We start from the raw sequence: 6,995 nt of genomic DNA on the forward strand, positions 1-6,995 counted from the left end.
TTTTTTCTAACTGAGCTATCTCAATTTTTGTGCACGATATTCTAACAATCAACTTAATTTTTTCTCAAACTTAAAGTATTATAATTTAAAAATCAATCAAAGTCTTGTAGTATAATCATACCTTTCTTTAGCCTAAAAGATGCATTTCAAATTACTTTTAATAATATAAAAGTATTTATTATGATTCTAATTATTGTGATCTATAACTAAAACACAATTCTCATAAAATATTATTATTATTATTTTCCATATGAAATAAAATTAATATTTTAAAGAAACAAAATTTTATGCTCTTTAAATTTCACCGACAAATCGTTCTTATATTTTATAACATTGCATTTCTAATGGGAGGTTATCTTAAAATATAAATCTTATATTAAAATATAATGGTACTGGGAGGTTATGAGAGGTTTTAAAAAGGAAAAAAGAGGGGCAAGGATGAAGAAGAAAACGTCATATATTCGCAGAATACGACGTATCCTTTGTCTTTTGTCAAACTGTTTGTCTATTAGTACGTCGATGCCCTCTATAATTCGACGTCTCCTTTGTATTTTTTAAGCAGAGGAGTTATGAAGTTAAGAAGTCGATATTTTGAAACACGTTCCTAGAATTCTATTCAGATATGGCTTCTCCATCGTCATCATCAAGAGGAAAAATGAAGGTTACCCGGGTTTCAAGAAACGCAAACCCATCTGGATGGATAAGTGATGAAGAGTTCCGAGGAAATTTTGTATTCTAGAGAGTTATAAAATATGTAGTTCCTCACAAGTATTTGGACCTGGAATTGTTCAAGAAAGAAGGGTTCCTTTTTCAAGAATGGATTGCATATCAAGGGCTTACTGATTTTGCTCAAATGAAAGGAGATTGCTATCTAGATTCGGTAGAGGTTTTCTACACAAACCTGAGGGTTGTAAATGGGGTCATTCACTCAAGGGTCAAAGGTGTTAACATTACTATGGACGATAATGTTTGGTTAGATATTGTTGGACTGAAAGCTGAAGGTTACGATTCTCATATCCGTGATTCTGAGTCAAAAAGATGGCTAACAAAGAGAGCTATATATATAAACTGCTTAAGATATCCAGGAAGGTATAGGGTGGATAAGCAATACCTACATGATGGCTTAAACAAGGAGGAGAAACTGATTGCTTATGTCCTGACTTGGCTACTGCTGCCTGGAAGATTTATCGAGGGCAGAATGTCAACAAAAGATGTATTTATGTTGAATGCTATCAAGACTAGAATCCCAACCAACTGGGTTGCGGTACTAAAAGACCACATGATCGCTGGAGGAGATAAATATGCACACAAATTGCCATATGGACTATTTATAAGCTAGGCGTTGATACTCCAAGGAGTACATGTATCTCAAGAAGTCAGACTTATGTGCAACAAGTCACAAGAAATTGGTATACTAAGTCCGTTTTCTATTAGGCTGGAAAGGACTGTTAATGGATGCTTCTTCAGAAATGAGCTAACTGTTAGAAGTACACCTACTCCTGCTGCAGATCATACTGCCTTCATTCCATAAACTGATTTTGAGAAATATGTTGTTGATCAATTTAGGAAGAAGTCTGAAAGGGATGAGAGAGTTGAAGATACTCTTTTCAGATGGGAGAAGAAGGGAAACAAGAATGGCAATTGCTTTGAAACTGAAGATTTTGATGATGAGTCAATTGATGAAGATTGAATGGAATCTTCTTCGTAAGAATAGGGACTACTTTTCTATGTGGATTTTATTTTTTATATTTTGTAATCATGGCATTAAGACACCTCTGGTTTTATGTAGTGCTTCAGTTTTATTTTGAAATGAAATGAAGATTTATTTTAGTAAACGATATGTTGAATTGTTAATGTTGATTGCATTGTATGTGGACTAATCCTCAATCTAGTTGAGAAGAAAAGATTATGCAGTTTTGATATTGATCAAAAACTTATCACTGGTTTAAAAGTGCAAATTTCAGTACACTACCAACTTCAATCGATTAAGGAAGAAGTAAAAAAAATCATGTCTGATTTTAAAGAAAAAAGAATCATAGGAGCGCCAGAAAAAAACGTCGAAGCCCCATCGAATACGCCAGAAAAAATTTCTCTACGTAAGTTAGTTTTTTTTTTTCTGTGGATTCTTTTCGTTTGGTGTAGTAGTATGGATCGAAGCTGGATTCATCAGCGTCGTATTAGTGAAGAGTATGAGTGAGGGTTTTCTGAGTTCACACAATATGTTAAAGAACACGCAAAACCAGTGAACGGGGCATATTTTTGCCCTTGTGTTCGTTGTCTCAATCAAGTATATGAAGACTTGGACAACATCCGTGATCATCTGTTCATCTATGGAATAATGAGAAGTTATACAGTTTGGACTTGGCATGGGGAAGTATTATATAACCAACAACTTTAAGAGGTTCGGATTACGTCGATGAATGGATGAGTGATCATTTAGACGAAATGGTATGTGACGTTGGCGAAGAAAATTTTGGAGGAGCTCATTTATACGATAGTCTTAAGAACAATTCGGAGTAAGAGTTGTATCCAGGATGCATCAATTTTACAAGGTTATCGGCTACTTTGAAATTGTTTTGTTTGAAAGCAAGAAACAGATGGACTGATAAAAGTTTCACGGAATTGTTGGAGTTGCTATGCTTCAATGAAGGTTTGTCCGACGTGTGGTTCGTCACGATTTAAGAAGAAAGTTGATGGAAATAACGATGAACACATTGAAGGTCCACCGGCTAAGGTCATGTGGTATTTACCTATAGTACCAAGGTTGAAACAATTGTTTTCTATTAAAGAAGATGTGAAGAATCTTATGTGGAACGTTGATGGAAGAAAATGTGATAATCTTCTTCGACACCCAGTTGATTCCCCACAATGGAAGAACATTGATGACACATTGATACGCTGTCGTTGAGGCTATCAAATTAATACTACTTTTCAAGGAAACTTTAGTATTGCCAAGTAGTATTTAAGAAAGTAGATAGGGTTAACGTAACCCTAAGTAGTCTCCCAACGAATACAGAATTGCTTTCGAATATCTGGCTCTTATGAATGTTATGCAATGCTTATGAATAAAAGTAATGGTTGAAGAGTGTTTAAAGAATAAATAAGAAACTTAAAAATAGTTATGATGAAATAGGCTAATTCCACTGCTTTTCCAAGATAGATTCATCATCGGTTATTCACGGATAATTGTTCAATTGATTATTGTTTAAGTTTCAAATTAATTAAAGTACATTCTTAATTAATTTGAGGGCGATCATGCATTTAACCAAAGTAAATTCTCAATCAAATGCAAAACCTTTCTAGATTATTCACAATAAATTCAACCAAAGTAGATTCTCAATCAAATTTTATTGTGTTTAATCATGTCTATTCTTAAATCTCCTAACCAAATTAAAAGTTAATCAATCAAAGTGAAGTCTCAATTAATTATAGTTGAAATTATTACTAATCAACCAAAGTACATTCTCAATTGATAGTAAAAACCATTTAATCATATGAAAGCTCCTAAATTAAATCAAAGTAAATTCTCAATTAAACCTAGAAACCCTAGAACTCATATAATCAATATGCATGTAGATTCAAACACATTATGATGCAAAAATCTTTACTTTTAACAAGATAGAGAGATGAAAGACATAGAGAGAAAACAACTTAAATCAATAATCAAAGTAAACAATTGCATTAACTGAACGTACCCTCAGAATCCGTCATGGAATTACAGCAGAATAGCCCTAGATGCTTAGCTCTCCATGAATGGAGTTGAATACAAGATGAAAGAAAAGTGAGAGGAGTATGAGAGAATGAATTAAGTGAAGTCCCTTTTTCTGCCTCCCTTGGGTCTCTTTATATAGGCTTGATTGGGCTTGGACTCCGAATAGTTTGTTGATAAGATATTTTCTGTTGATATATTATATCTTTCAAATATTCATTAGATTAAATCAGTTTTAAAGAATATTTGATAGATATTAACTCAATTATCTTATATCCTATATCTTCCAAATAACTAAAAGATTTAGATAATGATAAAATTATTTGGAAGATATTTTCTGTTTATATTCCCAAATTAAATTCAACAACTGAATTTTATCTTTTAGATTTTTTGACTTTTCAAAATTGCACAAATACTCTGAAATTTCCTCTTTTTGCACTTTAGCCCCTTCTGAATTTTCCAAATAAAATCTGATTTTGGGCCTTGAATTGCCATTTGGACCAATAAAACTTATATTCTCAGTTGCACAAATAAACATTAGAACATCCAAGAATAATTTATGCGCTAAAACTCACTTTTTACGTCTCTTTATTTCCCAAACCCAACAATTCCAATCATCACAAATTCACTTAAAATAAACCATTTAAGCACAATTATCCCATCAAAAATTTGAATTTTAAAGCATAAATGTAGGCATAAATATGCACTCATCACACATTTCCCGAATTTAGTGTAGAGCCGAGAAACTTAAGACTTGCACTTGCTACCAATGGTATGAATCCCTATGGCAACTTAAGTAGCAAACATAGTTCATGGCCAGTTATTTTGATGATTTACAATCTATCTCCTATGTTGTGCATGAAGAGAAAATACATGATGTTGTCTATGATGATATCGGGTCCTAGACAACCTGGAAATGACATTGATGTTTATCTAAAACCGTTAATTGACGATTTAAAAATGTTGTGGGAAGAGGGCGTCGAGGTCTTCGATTCATATTCAGAAGAAAACTTTCGTTTGCATGCAATGTTGTTTTGCACCATAAATGATTTCCCAGCATATGGGAACATGAGTGGATACAGTGTTAAAGGTCATTTTGCATGTTCGATTTGTGAAGAAAATACTAGCTATGTTCAACTCAAGCATGGGCACAAAATTGTGTACACAAGACACCGAAGATTCCTTCCTCGAATCACCCTTACCGTAGATTGAAAAAAGCGTTTAATGGAAGTCCTGAGGATGATGTAGTGTACAGACCACGTAATGGGGAAGAAGTATATGACCAGGTGAGGAACATTGATGTTGTCTTCAGAAAACATAAAAAGAAGACCGTTGAGAAAAACATTTGGAAAAAGCGATCTATATTCTTCAATCTTCCATATTGGTGTAAACTTGATGTGCGACATTGCATAGACGTGATGCATGTTGAAAAAAATGTTTGTGATAGTATTGTTGGGACTTTACTAAACGTTAAAGGAAAGACAAAAGATGGAGTAAAAGCACGACAAGACTTGGTTGACATGGGAATTCGTTCTAATTACATCCACAATCCATAGGAAGGCGAACCTATCTTCCTCCAGCTTGTCAAACTCTTTCAAAAGAAGAAAAACAAATTTTTTTTCAATGTTTACAAAATGTGAAGGTTCCACAAGGTTATTCGTCGAATATTAGTAGCCTTGTTTCTATGAAAGATTTGAAGTTGGTTGGTTTAAAGTCTCACGATTGTCATGTCTTAATGTAACAACTTTTACCAGTAGCTATTCGAGCCATATTACCTGCCTTTGTTAGAGGTATTCTCACACGTTTGATTTTGTTTTTCAATGACATTTGCAAGAAAGTTGTTGATCCTCGACAATTAGATGATTTGCAAAATGAGGCCATCAGACTATTGTGCCAATTGAAAATGTATTTCCCACCCTCATTTTTTGATATCATGGTTCATTTGATTGTCCATCTAGTGAGAGAGATTCAAATATGTGGGCTGGTTTTCTTGATACATGATGATCTTAAAGGGATATGTTAAGAATCAATTGAGACCGGAAGCTTCGATTATAAAGCGCTACATTGCAGAGGAAGCCATTGAATTTTGCTCAAGTTATATGCCAAGTTGTGACCCAATAGGACTTCCAAAGAAAATACATGAGAGCAGACGTGAAGGAAAGGGAGTTCGAGGAGTAAGGATTGAAAGTGTTAGTGGAAAAGAAGTTAATCAAGCACATTTGTACATTTTAAACAACACAAAGGATGTTATTCCTTACATTTCACAATACATTGATGAAATTAAGTCAGCACATCCACGTATGAGTGAAAATTGGACACTTAATGAACATAACAAATCCTTTTTAGTTTGGTTTAAGAAAAAGATTTATGCGACTCCGAATGTTTCTGAAAATCTATTGAGACTAGCTCGTGGACCTAACACTGATGTGATCACTTTCGGCGACTATTACATAAACAATTACTTGTTCTATTCAAAGGAGGAAGACGATAAAAGTAGAGTTCAAAATAGTGGAGTCACCCTACAAGCTGAGGCTGTACACTTTTCTAGTTCCAAGGATAAGAATCCAATTACAGCATCAATCAGTTATTTTGGAATAATACAAGAAATTTGGGAAATTGATTATGTCACTTTTAGAGTTCCAGTTTTCAAGTGTAAATGGGTTGACAGAAGACCTCAGATTCACTTTATTGGATCTTAACAAAATGAGTTACATGGATGAACCATTTATTATGGCTAGTCAAGCAAGACAAATATTCTATGTCACTGACCCAATGAATCATAAATGGTCAGTGGTATTGGAAGGCAGAGCCATGCACACAACTCATGATGAAGACTCTTTAGATATACTTGAGACAAGCTCCTTCTCATCAAGAACCATTGAAAATAAGGTTGATGATGTACTCGATGAAATACATGCAACTCGATGTGATCACAACGAAGGAATATGGGATAAATAGGTGTCTTAACATTGTTTTAATTACTTGTACAATTTATTTATTTTGGTGTGTTCTAACTATAATGTACTAACACTTTGTAAACAGGTATGACGAGCTCTAGATCAGGTTTGACGGGAGGAGGGGGTAGGTCTGTGACTCGGATGCCTGATGTTACAACCCGTTGGGTTAATGAGAAACCAGTGACGGAGGAGTTTGATCCCCGAACATTTGTGCCTATTGGGGCACATGCAACATCGTTCAAAAGTTACTTATGCGTGATGGCAAAAGCACATGTCCCTATTGTCGCTACCTGTTGGGATGATGTCCCACAGGTTGACAAAAATCTACT

The 6,995-nt window shown here is 34.3% G+C and overlaps 1 pseudogene; it reads left to right on the forward strand.

Moving 5' to 3' along the window:
• Nucleotides 1-2,653: 2,653 nt before the first annotated feature.
• Nucleotides 2,654-6,667, forward strand: LOC148205278 (uncharacterized; annotated as a pseudogene).
• Nucleotides 6,668-6,995: the final 328 nt, after the last annotated feature.

The sequence above is a fragment of the Vigna umbellata genome, chromosome 1, assembly GCF_029865625.1.
Source record: "Vigna umbellata cultivar VRB3 chromosome 1, Vumbellata_1.0, whole genome shotgun sequence".
Classification (NCBI taxonomy): domain Eukaryota; kingdom Viridiplantae; phylum Streptophyta; class Magnoliopsida; order Fabales; family Fabaceae; genus Vigna; species Vigna umbellata.